The sequence below is a fragment of the Pan paniscus genome, chromosome 10 (assembly GCF_029289425.2).
Source record: "Pan paniscus chromosome 10, NHGRI_mPanPan1-v2.0_pri, whole genome shotgun sequence".
Lineage (NCBI taxonomy): Eukaryota > Metazoa > Chordata > Mammalia > Primates > Hominidae > Pan > Pan paniscus.
Genome location: NC_073259.2, coordinates 45780082 through 45794773, shown reverse-complemented (window position 1 = coordinate 45794773; position 14692 = coordinate 45780082). Strand labels below are relative to the sequence as shown.

General features: G+C 39.0%; 1 protein-coding gene and 1 pseudogene across 1 annotated transcript in view; one reads left to right on the top strand and one right to left on the bottom strand.

Annotated features, from left to right (window-relative positions):
• The window catches only part of LOC117975443 (testis-specific H1 histone), a 183861-nt gene that overhangs the window by 66391 nt on the left and 102778 nt on the right, over positions 1-14692 (top strand). The gene's annotated exons all lie outside the window — the stretch shown is intronic.
• Positions 9905-14692, bottom strand: part of LOC134728459 (olfactory receptor 8S1-like) — a 45591-nt pseudogene continuing 40803 nt past the window's right edge.

The following is a 14692-nucleotide window of genomic DNA, read 5'->3' as shown; positions in this document are numbered from 1 at the left end:
CAATGGATGATGCTGGAACAACCAAATAAATATATGGGGAAAAATGAACCCTGACACTTTCCTCACAACATGCATAAAACTTATTTTGGAATGGGTCATAGACCTAACTGTAAAAGCTAAAACTAAAAAGATTTTGAAAGAAAATATACAAGAGTATCTTCATGATTTCATAGTAAGCAAGCCTTTATTAGAGGAGGAAAAAGAAAAGCCTTGCTTATAAAGAAATGGTAAATTGGACTTCATCAGTATTAGCAACTTGTCATCAAAGGATACTTTTAAGAAAATTAAACTTAAGGTCAAACCATGGACTGGAAAAATATTAGCAATATACACATCTGATAAAGAATGCATTTATCAAAATTAAGAATTTCTATAATTCAATCATAAAAACTATAAACAATATGAGAAAAAGTTTGAACAGACACTTCACAAGGAATTTATATGTATGGGAAATAATCACATGAAAAAATCCTCAGCGTCGTTAGTTCTCAGACTAATGCAAACTAAACCATAATGAGATAACACTTTATAAGCATTAGAATGACCAAAATTAAAATGATTAACAAGGCTAAATGTTGGTAAGGATATGAAGCAAATGAAACTCTCATACATTAATGGTGGTAGTTTAAAATGATACATTTACTTTAGAAAACTATCTGTCAATTTCTTATACAATTAAATATATTCCTTTCTATATCTCAGTACATTCATTTCTATGTCCTCAAAAGAAATAAAAACATGTCCTCTAAGAGACTTATACAAGAATATTTCTAGGGAAAAATCTTGTTGACATCTGCCTTGGCAATAATTTCTTGGATATGACACCAAAATCAGAGGGAACAAAAGCAAAAATCAGGTGGGATTACATGAAACCAAAAAGATTCTGCACAGCAAAGGAAATAACCAACAAAATGAAAGGCAACATAAAGAAAGGGAGAAAATATTTGCAAACCATATGTCTGATGAAGTTCCTTACATATAATATCCAATATATATAAGGAACTCCTACAACTCAATAGCAACAAAACAAAACAAAAACAAAACCTTCTAACAATACAATTTTAGAAAGAGCAAAGGACTTGCATAGACATTTTCCAGAGAAGACATAGACGTGGCTAACAGTTATATGAAAAAATGTTCAATTTCACTAATCATCAAGGAAATGTTAAAGCTACATTAGCATCTCACATTTGTTAGAATAACTTTTTAAAAAAGCAAAAGATAATAAATGTTGGCAAGAATGTGGAAAAAAGGGAACTCATACATCGTTGATGGGACTGTAATGAGTGAAGCTACTATGGAAAACAATATGAGGATTCCTCCCAAAATTAAAAATAGAACTACCATATGATCTGGGAATTTCACTTCTGTATATATATACAAAGGAATTGAAATCAGGATCTTAAAGAGGTATCTGCACTCCCATGCCCATTGCAGCATTATTCACAGTAGCCAAGACATGGAAGTAACTTAAATGTCTATTAACTAACAAATGACCAAAGAGAATACTATGTGTGTGTGTGCGTGTGTGTGTGTGCAAATAGAATATTCAGCCTGTGAAAAGAAGGAAATCCTGACATTTTCAATAACATACATGAACCTGGGGGACATTATGCTAAGTGAAATAAGACAGACACAGAACGACAAATACCACATATACTCACTACACAAGGAATCTAAAATAGTGAAACTCATAGAAGCAGAGATTGGAAAGATGGTTGTAATGGTCTAGGTGATGGGGGAAACGGACCTATTAGCCAAAGGGTAGAAAGTTTTAGTTATACAGGATGAATAAGTCCTAGAGATCTACTGTACAGCATTGTGACTATAAATAATATTATATTGCATACCTTAAAATTTACTAAGAGGATAGATCTTAAGTGTCCTTATACACAAAAATTATAAGGGTGGGAGGAAACTTTTGGAGATGATGGATAGGTTTATGACATAGATAGTAGTGATGGTTTCATGAGTTTATACTTATCTACAAATTCATCAAGTTGTAACATTAAATATGTATAGTTTTTTGTATGTCAATAATACTTCAATATAGTGGATTTTTTTTTTCAGCAAACTATCGCAAGGACGAAAAACCAAACACCGCACATTCTCACTCATAGGTAGGAATTGAACAATGAGAACACATGGGAACATCACACACCGGGGACTGTTGTGGGGTGGGGGTGGGGATAGCATTAGGAGATATATCTAATGCTAAATGATGAGTTAATGGGTGCAGCACACCAACATGGCACATGTATACATATGTAACAAACCTGCACGTTGTGCACATGTACCCTAAAACCTAAAGTATAATAATAATAAAACTTAAAATATATATATATATAGTGGATTTTTAAAGATAACATAATTTTCTATGGAAAAAGCCAAAATAATCTGCAGCTAAGTTATTAGAATTAATAAGAGAATTTAGAAAGTTCGCCACATGGTGTCAATATGCAAAAACTAAATTATATTTTTATAAATAAGCAACAATTAGAAAATGAAATTAAAATGCCATATTATAGTAGCATTACTGAATACCTAAAAATATATGTAACAAAAGATATTCAGTACCTCCACACAGAAAACTATAACACTTTACTTAGATAAATTAAAGAACTAAATAAATGAAATGATGTACTAAATTCATGTCTATGGGTTGGAAAACACAATACTGTAAGGATGTCAATTCTTCACAATTTGATTTTGTCTGTTATTAGACTTATTGCTCCTCAGCTCCAAATCCACCTTTCATTGTCTATTCTGTGATAATGGAGAATGAATCTGTGAATAAGTTTTTTCATTATCAGCTGACATGATATTAACCCTTGACAGTAGAGGGCAATGGAGGGATAGTGGTGAATGATAGGGTTTTCTTCCTGGTTCAGGTGTGCTCCTCTAGGCAGGCTCCTGCAGTGTGTGTGGCTTTTGTAGCTTCAGGCTCTTGCAGCCTTCATGGCTTTTTAAGTGCCAGGCTCATTCAGTGCACATGGCTATACATTGCCAGACACTATTAACTCCATGACTTTTGCAGTGCCTGGTTATAGCAATGCTCAGCTGAGCAACTCCTACTCCTGTGAATGGCTTCCCTTGGCACTCACTTGTGTGTCTTTGCAGTGGAGTGATGCCAAGTTGCCACTTCCCTGTTAATGGCCTCCCCTGGCACCCACTCAGATGACTTTGCAGCCTTGGTGTACTTCTCTACCATTCTGTGAACCACGGGTATTCTCTTTCTAATTAAGTGTAGATATTTGCCCTGGTTGGTTGTGAAGGTGGGAAAGGAGGAAAGTATTCCAAATTTGTTTCTTTCTTGGGTGCTCTATCTTGGTCTTTGGAATAGTGACCTCTTCCTATATCTGCTATTTCTCTATTCTTTAGAATTGTCTTTACTCTTCTGGCCTATTCCTCATTATACCAATCCTCTGTTATAGTTAATAATTCTCTATATTAAATTTTTCCTGTTCAATATGCCATGTGGTTTATGTCTCTTGCTTGCACCTGAATGATATAGAATTGGTTCTTGGAATGTTCTTAGGATGTAGACCCACAAATATTGGATTTTGTGATTGGTTTGGTCATGCCCTTGGGTTTGAGTGCAGTACTCAGCTCTTTGCTATGGGAAATGGGTACTAGTAATCCATGGTATGGAGTGACATTATATTTAATCAATCTGTCATCTGTGGTTGATTGCCAACTGAGGAAAGTGCGTTGGGGACCCACTTGCTATTATGGCAGTAAGTATGGCTGTAATGACTGTGGAGTGGGATGGATTCTTCTGAGTACTTGAATGCTTAGAGAGGAAAGTGACAAGCTTAGGTCCTTTAACTCTCAGCTCAAGTCAAGGTTTGAGAACCAGAGAGTTTTCATGGCAGCTCTAAAATAAGCTCTTATATTTTGTAATCACAGAGGTGATGTTGCTGAAAATCAAACACGAAACTTAATTGTTTGGGTTGTTGAAACACAATGACAGTTGAATTCCTAGTCTTACCACCTTTTTAAAGTTGCAGTGATTGGAAATAAATGTAATCATGGAATCTTGAAACTTGGAAGGGGAACATCTGGTTGGGCCTAGATTGAAACATGATGTTGAATCCCCAAGCCACATTGACCCTCCCTTGCCATGGAGTCACTTGCCCTTAGTGTCAGAGGACACTAGTCTTCTTTTGCTTGAAAACTCTGTAACAGCCTCTTGGGACAGATGACTTAAAAGGAGATATTCATTCTCCTCAACATCTATCACAGCCTCCCACCCTGGGGTCAAATCTCAGTGTGCTCCAGAAGGACAAATACACAATATGGGCCAGGAGGAAATAGCTCATATACCAAAAGAATTGAAATACTTTGCCAATGAATGTCAGCAGAAGCTTGGGTAACATGTGTGGGAGCGGATCCTGAGGATGTTGAACCAGCGAGGGAAGAATATAACAATAGATAAGGCCAATTTCATTGATAGGGGTGCACTTACTGGAGGTTCTAGACTTAACTGGTCAACTGATGCAACTGAAGGTGCCTCCATCCATTTACTTAGCTGACTGAATGTCAAGCCCAATGGGCTACTTTAATGAGGTTGAGATGCCAGAGCTTCTTTGGTGTGAATGGAAGAGGGAATCCAAAGATTTCTTTTTTCTTTTTTCTATTTTTTTTTTTTTGAGACGAAGTCTCACTCTGTTGCCCAGAATCCAAAGATTTCATGCTGAATTTATCATGTGCAGTATGACCAAGCTCCAACTACATCCCATGAGCAGGCCCAAAAGACCCCCCCTTTACTAAGGCATTGAAAAATATGTTAGTAAGAGGAGAACCTGAATCACTGAAAATCTCTGCTTGGTAACTGTTGTAGACCAGCTATGACTGTGGAGGATGCCACCATTGAGGTATGCTCCCTAATTTTAGTGAGAATGATGGGATTCCAGTGCAGTAAAACCTAAAGTGGCAGCTTTTAGCTGTAAAAGACAGATGGGCAGCAGGGTTGTATGAGCATGCTGAGGCCCTCAGAGACCTTTGACAGTAGCTAATTGATCACAGTTTCTCTATGAGCAAAAATATATGGGCAGCCTACTAGAGTATTTCTTGATCTATATAATGGGGAAAACTCTAGATCTGGTAGCCAAATCCTGACTTGAGTCACCACAGTGGAGAATCTTAGCTTTTTACCCAGTTTCAAAGCCTAGTCAATACACACACCAAGAGCACCTTGATTGAAAGAGGGCCTCAAGGTCTACTTGAGGAAGGAAGCTGCACCACTGCTGCAAGTACATCCTATAAATCTTCCCCTAAGCCTTCCCCATGGGGATTTGTGGCCATTTACTAGAGTGACTGTACATTAGGGAAAAGGAAATAGGCCATGCGCCGTGGCTCGTGCCTGTTATCCCAGCACTTTGGGAGGCTGAGGCAGGTGGATCACGAGGTCAGGAGTTCGAGACCAGCCTGGCCAACATGGTGAAACCCTGTCTCTACTAAAAATACAAAAATTAGCCGGGCTTGGTGGTGGGTGCCTGTAATTCCAGCCACTTGGGAAGCTGAGGCAGCAGAATCACTTAAAACCGGAAGGCAGAGGTTTCAGTGAGCAGAGATTGTGCCACTGCACCCCAGCCTGGGCAAAAGAGCAAAACTCTGTCTCAAAAGAAGAAAAAAAAGAAAAAAGAAAAAAAGGAAATAACCAGACTTTTGTCAGTTAATAGATACCAGCTCTGAATTGATGAAAATTTTCTGGGTAACAACATTACTGCAGTTCACCAGTTGGGGCTTAAAGTGGCCAGGTGATAGATGGGGTACTAGCCTAAAAGGCTGATTGACAGTTGACCTATTTGGTTCACAATGCACTTTGGTTATTACCCCAGTTTGGGAACATACAAATGAAATAGACTGCATGGCAAGTGGCAGAATTCACACATTAGCACTCTTACCCAAGATGATGAGGGTCATTATTGTAGGGAGAGCTATGTGGAAGTCTTTGGACCTCCCCCAGTCTATCAAGATAATGACCTAGAAGCAATGTTGTATCTCTGGGGAATCTGCAAAGATTAATGACATCAAAGATGTGAATGAATCAAGAGTGGTGGTACCTCCATTTAACTCACCTGTTTGACTCGTGTAGCTGTCAGATGGATTTTTGAGAATGACTGTGGACTACAATGAATTTAATTAAGTGGTGACTCCAATTTCGCTGGCTCTGCTAGATGAGGAATCTTATTGGAGAAAATCAGTATGCCTCCTAATACTTGCTGTGCAGCTATTGACGTGGCTAATGCCATTTCCTTCATCCCAGCTTGCAAGGCCCATCAAAAACAGTTTGCTTTGACCTGGAAGCATTAACAGAGTACCTTCACAGTATTGCCTCAGGGCCAGGTCACTTCTACTCTGTGTCATAAAATAGGCTTCAGGGACCTTGATTGTCTCAACATTCCATAAAGAATCACTCTGGTTGGATCTGATAAGCAGGAAGTAGCAAACACTTTAGATTCCTTAGTAAGACAATGTGAACTAGAGGGGGATGAATCTTAAAAATTTCATATGCCTTCCATCTCAATAAGTTTCTGGTCATTCAACTGGTCTGCAGAATATTGACATATATCTTTCAAAGTGAAAGAGAAGTTGCGGCACTTTGCAATCTTTACCAAAAAAGTAGGGGCACAATGCTTTACTGGTCTTTTTGGATTTGGAAGCAACATATACTATATTTATTTGTGCTACCTCAACTAATTTAAGGAACTACCCATAAGACTCCCAGTTTCAAGCAGGGATTGTACCAAGAGAAGGTTGTAAAGAAGTTCAAGCTGCAGTATAAACAACCCTACCATTTGGACCTTCTGATCTAGAAAATCCAATGATATTCAAAGAATCCATGGCAAATAAGGATGATATATCGAGCCAACAGGGCTATCATAACACAGACTTGTAGGGTTTGGAAGCAAGTTTATACACTCTTCTTTACATAACTATTCTCCTTTTGTGAAATAGCTTCTGGTTTATGACTGGGCCTTGTTAAAGACTGAATGCTTAACCATGGACCTCAAATGGACATTTGCCCTAAGCTTCCCATCATGAACTGGGGGTTGTTTGACCCACCTAGTCATAAGGTTAGGTACATATAGCAACAATTTATCATCAAATGGAAATAGTACATAGGCTTGGACAAATCTGGAAGGCATGGGTAAATTGTATGAGAATGTGGTTTAAACTCCTTTACACTAATAGCTTCTTTGTTTGTTTATTTTTGAGACGGTCTCACTCTGTCACTCAGGCTGGAGTGCAGTGGCATGATCACGGCTCATTGCAGCCTTGACCTCCCAAGCTCAGGTGATCCTCCCACCTCAGCATCCCAAGTAGCTGGAACTACAGGCACCTGCCACCATGTCCAGCTAGTTTTTGTATTTTTGGTAGAGACAGTGTTTCACCATGTTGCCCAGGCTGGTCTCGAGCTCCTGAGCTCAAGCAATCCACCCACCTTGGCCTCCCAAAGTGCTGGGATTACAGACATGAGCCACTGCAGCCAGCCTACACTAATATCTTCTGTATTGCCTCCTCTCCTCAATCCATGGCTAGAGTATTCAATATAACCAGTTGACTGTAGATGAAAAAATGTGAATCTGATTTATAGTTGGATCTCTATAATATGCTAGCACCAACTGAAAGTGTACATCTGAAGCATCATAGCCCCACTGAGGGTGTATGACCTTGCAGGACCATCATAAAGGAAAATCCTCCCAGTGGATAGACACTTAAATACTACACTTAGTTGTCCACTATGTCTGGGGTGACAGATGGCCAGAAGTATGTGTCTACACTGACTTTATAACCTATTGCTGATGCTTTTGCTGAATGACCAGGGACTTAGAATATCATTGAAAGATTGGTAACAAGGAATTCTGGGAAAGAGATACATAAATGAAACTCTCCAAATGGGCAGGGACTTTGAAGATATATCCCATGTGAATGCCCATTGAAGGACATCTACAACAGAGACAGCTCTTAGTAATCAGTTACACTGCATGATGTACTCTTTGGATTTCACTCAGCCTTTTCCCCTCAAGATACTCCAGTGTTTGCTAAAAGGGTCCCTGAAATAAAGTTACCCTTATAGCAGTGATAGAGTCTATGCATAGAATCAACAACATGGACTTCCCCTTATCAAGGCTGACCTGGATAATGCTATGGCTGAATGCCTAATATGCCAACAGCAGAGACAAACATTGGATCTTCAATACAGTGCTGTTGATTAGGAGGACAAGTCAATCATCTGGTGGTAATTGGTTATATTGGAACTCTTCTGTCATGGAGTGAACAGAGTTTTGTTCTCACTGGAATAGACACATGTTCTGGATATAAATTTTCCTTCCTTGCCTGTAATGTTTCTGCCAGCCTCATCATCTGTGGCATCACAAAATGTCTTTTCTACTTTCATGGCATTCCACATAGTATTGTGTTGTATTTACCCCACAGAAACAAATGGATTTCCAATCAAAACATGGTTCAGATGTTGAAACTGATGATGCAACACCTCGTATGAAAAGCTTTTATTAGTCACATAATGAAGCTTTCTGGGGAGAGTAGGGTGGCTCCCAGGCAGGTCCAAAAATTGCTTAGGAAAACAAGGAAAAGAGACTGGCTAGGGGTTTTTATGATGGCTAAAGGGTGGGGCGGGGATGAAAATTCCCATGCATAGTTTGAACTTCCCACTGACACCGAAGGTGGGAACGTCTGGACTTTCTTATCAGCTTGCCCAAATGTGGGCTAAAGGGGATGAGGGAGGGTGACGTTTAAAAGCTGTTAGCAGTCAAACATCAAAAAATTGATTATTTGATACATAGCTTTTAAATAGAGATTGCTTCCTGCCGAGGAATTCCTTACCCAGAAAAGGAAGTGCAATAATGAGCTCTTGCCCATGGTTATAACTGGGCTTACCACATACCCCATCAACCAGAGGTGACTGAACTGACTGAAAGGTTGAATGGGCTTCCTGAAGACTCAGTTATGGTACCAGCTGGGAAACTACACCCCAAAATATAGGGTCCTGTGTTAAAGCATGCAAGACATTATTTGAATCAAACTATTGTATGTTATTATCTCTCCCATATATCCACCTGAGAATCAAGGGGAGAAAGAGTGAGTTGTTCTCTAACTACTGTTACCAATAACCCATTCCAGCAAACTTGAGGTTGGAGGTCTTACTCCCCAAGAGGAAATGCTTCAACCAGAGACATAACAATGGTTCCAGTGTATTGGAAGATGAGACAGCCACCTGGCCATTTTGGATTCTTCATGCTTCTGAATCAACAGACAAAAAAAAGTGGGGGTTATTCAACTGGCTGGTGTGACTAATCCTGATTATCAAGGGGAAATCAGGTGGTTGCCACCAACTGAGGGCAAGTATGACTATGCCTGGAACTCTGGGTATCCTATGGATTTCCTCTTAGTCCATCCATGCCCAGTAGTAAAGGTTAACAGAAAACTATACATGCTCCCCCTCTAATCAAAGACGGAACAGTTGAGGACTCATACACTTCAGGAATGAAGATTTGGGATACTTCACAGGTAAATAATTCTGGCCAGATTCTGGCTGAGTGAAGGGGAAATATGAAATGAATAATGAAGAAGAAAGCCATGGACATCAATTATGGCTTCATGACCAATTAGAGAAACGAGGACTGTAGTAAGTTTGCATATTTCCTCTTTGCTTATAGATGTATATATTTATTTGTATATGCTAAAAAATTTTCCTTCTCTTTCTCTCTTGTTTTTTTATTTTGTATATGTTGTCATAATAGCTATTATTATTTTGAGCTACGTTCCATCCATACCTAGTTTATTAAGAGTTTTTAGCATGAAGCATTGTTAAATTTTATCGAAGGCATTTTCTGCATCTATTGAGATAATCCTGTGGTTTTTGTCATTGGTTCTGTTTATGTGATGGATTATGTTTATTAATTTGCATATGTTGGACCAACCTTGCATCTCAGGGATGAAGCCGACTTGATCATGGTGGATAAGCTTTTTGATGTGCTGCTGGATTCGGTTTGCCGGTGTTTTATTGAGGATTGTCGCATTGATATTCATCAGGGATATTGGCCTGAAGTTTTCTTTTTTTGTCGTGTCTCTGCCAGGTTTTGGTATCAGGATGATGCTGGCCTCATAAAATGAGTTAGGGAGGATTCCCTCTTTTTCTGTTATTTGGAGTAGTTTCAGAAGGAATGGTACCAGCTCCTCTTTGTACCTCTGGTAGAATTCAGCTTTGAATCCATCTGGTCCTGGGCTTTTTTTGGTTGGTAGGCTATTAATTAGTGCCTCAATTTCAGAATTTGTTATTAGTCTATTCAGGGATTCTACTTCTTCCTGGTTTAGTCTTGGGGGGTGTATGTGTCCAGGAATTTATTCATTTCGTCTAGATTTTCTAGTTTATTTGTGTAGAGGTGTTTGTAGTATTCTCTGATGGTAGTTTGTATTTCTGTGGTATCAGTGGTGATATCCCCTTTATCATTTTTTATTGTCTGTTTGATTCTTCTCTCTTTTCTTCTTTAATAGTCTGGCTAGTGGTCTATCTATTTTGTTAATCTTTTCAGAAAAACAGCTCCTGGATTCACTGATTTTTTGAAGGGTTTTTCGTGTCTTTATCTCCTTCAATTCTGCTCTGATCTTAGTTATTTCTAGTCTTCTGCTAGCTTTTGAATTTGTTTGCTCTTGCTTCTCTAGTTCTTTTAATTGTGATGTTAGGGTGTCGATTTTAGATCTTTCCCACTTTCTCCTGTGGGCATTTAGTGCTATAAAATTTCCCTCTAAACACTGCTTTAGCTGTGTCCCAGAGATTCTGGTACATTGTGTCTTTGTTCTCACTGGTTTCAAAGAACTAACTTATTTTTGTCTTCATTTCATTACTTACCCAGTAGTCATTCAGTAGCAGATTGTTCAGTTTCCATGTAGTTGTGCCGTTTTGAATGAGTTTCTTAATCCTGAGTTCTAATTTGATTGCACTGTGTTCTGAGAGACTGTTTTGATTTCCGTTCTTTTGCATTTGCTGAGGAGTGTTTTACTTCCAATTATGTGGTCAATTTTAGAATAAGTGCAATGTGGTACTGAGAAGAATGTATATTCTGTTGAGTTGGGGTGGAGAGTTCTGTAGATGTCTATTAGGTCTGCTTTGTCCAGAGCTGAGTTCAAGTCCTATCCTTGTTGATTTTCTGTCACGTTGATCTGTCTAATATTGATAGTGGGGTGTTAAAGTCTCCCACTATTATTGTGTGGGAGTCTAAGTCTCTTTGTAGGTCTCTAAGAACTTGCTTTATGAATCTGGGCTCTCCTGTATTGGGTGCATATATATTTAGGATAGTTAGCTCTTCTTATTGAATCGATCCCTTTACCATTATGTAATGGCCTTCTTTGTCTTTTTTGATCTTTGTTGACTTAAAGTCTGTTTTATCAGCGACTAGGATTGCAACCTTTGCTTTTTTTTTTTTCTTTCCATTTGCTTGGTAATTTTTCCTCCATCCCTTTATTTTGAGCCTATGTGTATCTTTGCATGTGAGATGGGTCTTCTGAATACAGCACACCAATGGGTCTTGACTCTTTATCCAGTTTGCCAGTCTGTGTCTTTTAATTGGGGCATTTAGCCCATTTACATGTAAGGGTAATATTGTTATGTGTGAATTTGATCCTGTCATTATGATGCTAGCTAGTTATTTTGCCCATTAATTGATGCAGTTTCTTCATAGTGTCGGTGACCTTTACAATTTGGTATATTTTTGCAGTGGCTGGTACCAGTTTTTCCTTTCCATATTTAGTGCTTCCTTCAGGAGCTCTTGTAAGGCAGGCCCCGTGGTGACAAAATCTCTCAGCATTTGCTTGTCTGAAAAGGATTTTATTTCTCCTTCACTTATGAAGTTTAGTTTGGCTGAATATGAAATTCTGGGTTGAAAACTCTTTTCTTTAAGAAGGTTGAATATTGGCCCCCACTCTCTTCTGGCTTGTAGGGTTTCTGCAGAGAGATCTGCTGTTAGTCTGATGGGCTTCCCTTTGTTGGTAACCCAACCTTTCTCTCTGGCTGCCCTTAACATTTTTTCCTTCATTTCAACCTTGGTGAATCTGACAATTATGTGTCTTGGGGTTGCTCTTCTCAAGGACTATCTTTGTGGTGTTCTCAGTATTTCCTGAAATTGAATGTTGGCCTGTCTTGCTAGGTTGGGGAAGTTCTCCTGGATAATATCCTAAAGAGTGTTTTCCAACTCGGTTCCATTCTCCCCGTCACTTTCAGGTGCACCAATCAAATGTAGGTTTGGTCTTTTGACATAGTCCCATATTTCTTGGAGGCTTTCTTCATTGTTGGAGTTTAGCATTACAGTTTTATCTTTAAGGAACAGATATTCAGTGGGACTATGATAGAACATGAGGAGTAATTAATACAACAGCAGTGGATACAATGACTATTGGGACTGGTGCAACTTTTCATTTAGGGAAAGGGTAAGAACTTCACTTATAAGAAAGATAAGGTTTTAAAATATGCCTGACCATTTTATGGTTCTTATTACATATACCTAGTTTGGTTTCTGAGATAATTTAATATAAATTGTGGTCAAATTTTATATATATATATATATATGTTTCTTTGCCCATTTTATCATTGTGTTTAATGATATTTATTATTTTATTTTAACCTTGCATAATTGAAACTCTTTTTTTGTATTTTGGCATACTTTTATTTCAAGACTTTTGGGGAGTGCATATACCTTTTTTTTTTTTTTCCTTTTGAGATGGAGTTTTGCTCTTGTTGCCCAGGCTGGAGTGCAATGACACGATCTCGGCTCACTGCAACCTCCGCCTCCCAGGTTCAAGTGATTCTCCTGCCTCAGCCTCCCGAGTAGCTGGGATTACAGTTGCCCACCACCACGCCCAGCTAATTTTTTGTATTTTTAGTAGAGACAGGTTTTCACCATGTTGGCCAGGCTGGTCTTAAACTCCTGACCTCTGGTTATCTGCATGCTTCAGCCTCCCAAAGTGCTGGGATTACAGGTGTAAGCCACCACACCCAGCCTGCACACACCTTTTAAAGAAAGTTTAGCTCTTCAAGTTTGCACAATTTCATGTCCTGATTTTAAATTTATTTATTAATTTAATTTTTTTTTACTTTTAGGTTTGGGAGTACATGTGAAGGTTTGTTACATAGGTGAATTTGTGTCACAAGGGTTTGTTGTACAGATTATTTCTTTATCCAGGTATTAAGCCCAGTACCCAATAGTTATCTTTTCTGTTCTGCATGACTGAAACTCTATACCCATGAACAGCAACTACCATTTCCATTCTATGTTCTGCTTCTATCAGTTTGCCTGTATTAGATATATTGTATAAGTAGAATCACACAGAATTTTCCTTTTTGTGATTAACTTATTTTATTTAGCATAATATCCTCATGGTTCCTCCATGTTGTAGCACTTGACAGGATTTTCTTCTTTTTTAAAACTAAATAATACTACGTTGTATGTATATACATCGTATTTTCTTTCCTTTTCTTTTTCTTATTTATTTATTTAGAGACAGAGTCTCACTCTGTAACCCGTGCTGGAGTACAGTAGCATGATCATGGATTACTGCTGCCTTGACCCCCTGGGCTTAAGCGATCCTTTTGTCTCAGCTTCCTGTGTAGCTGTGACTAAAGGTGCATGCCACCATGCCCAGCTCGTTTTCTAGTTTTTTGTTTTTGTAGAGTGGGATCTCACTATGTTGCCCAAGCTGGTCTTGAACTACTGGGCTCAAGTGATCCTCTCACCTCAGCCTCCCAAAGTGCTTGGATTACAGGTGTAAGCCACCACAGCTGACCCAATACTACATTTTCTTTATCCATTCATCTGTCAATGGACATTTAATATGTTTATTCTTTGTTTTTACTACTCCTTGACCATTTGCAGGCACATATGCCATTTTTCCCTATGTTCAAAGTGAACAGCCTTCACTTCCTGTTTCTTGAAGCTATAGATGAGGAGGTTCAGCAAGGATGTGATCACACCTCTATACAATATACAAGTATGAAATTGTGCATACTGTATAGAGACCGCTTGCTCCAGGACTGATCCTAAAGGTGGGCTGATGTGCTTGAATAGAGCTGTCCCATAGAACAAAAGCACCATGGTGAGGTGGGAGTAACAGGTTTTGCCTTGGCCACCCAGAGGAAGAAATACCTAGAATGGCAAACATAATTTTTGAGTAAGCAAAGAGGTTCAGAGGAAGTGTCACAAGTCTGAGAAATGCAATAGATCCAGATAGAAGAATGGTGTTAGCATGGGATCAGTGCAGGACAGAGGGAAGCGTGAAGACCGTTTCATAACTGAAGTGGAGAATGATATTGGGACCACAGAACTGCAAGTTTGGATACAAAGATTGTTCACCTGTGAGTTCAGAAACCCCATCTTGTTTGTTGCATTGACCGTTGCAGTGCAGAGAGGCCGGTTCATGACCATGGTAGAGAGCAGAGGGTGGCAGATGGCAGCATAGCAGGCATAGGTGATAGCAGAGAGCAAGCAGCCATTGGTGCCCCAAGAAAAAATGAAAAAGAAACTCTAGGTGATATAACCCCACACCAAGATAGTTTTTCATGAAACAGGAAATTCTGCAGCATCTTGGGCAGTGACTGAGGAATAACATATATCTAGGAAGAAAAAATGTCCAAGGAAGAATTACCTGGGGGTACGGAGGCAAGAATCAGCAT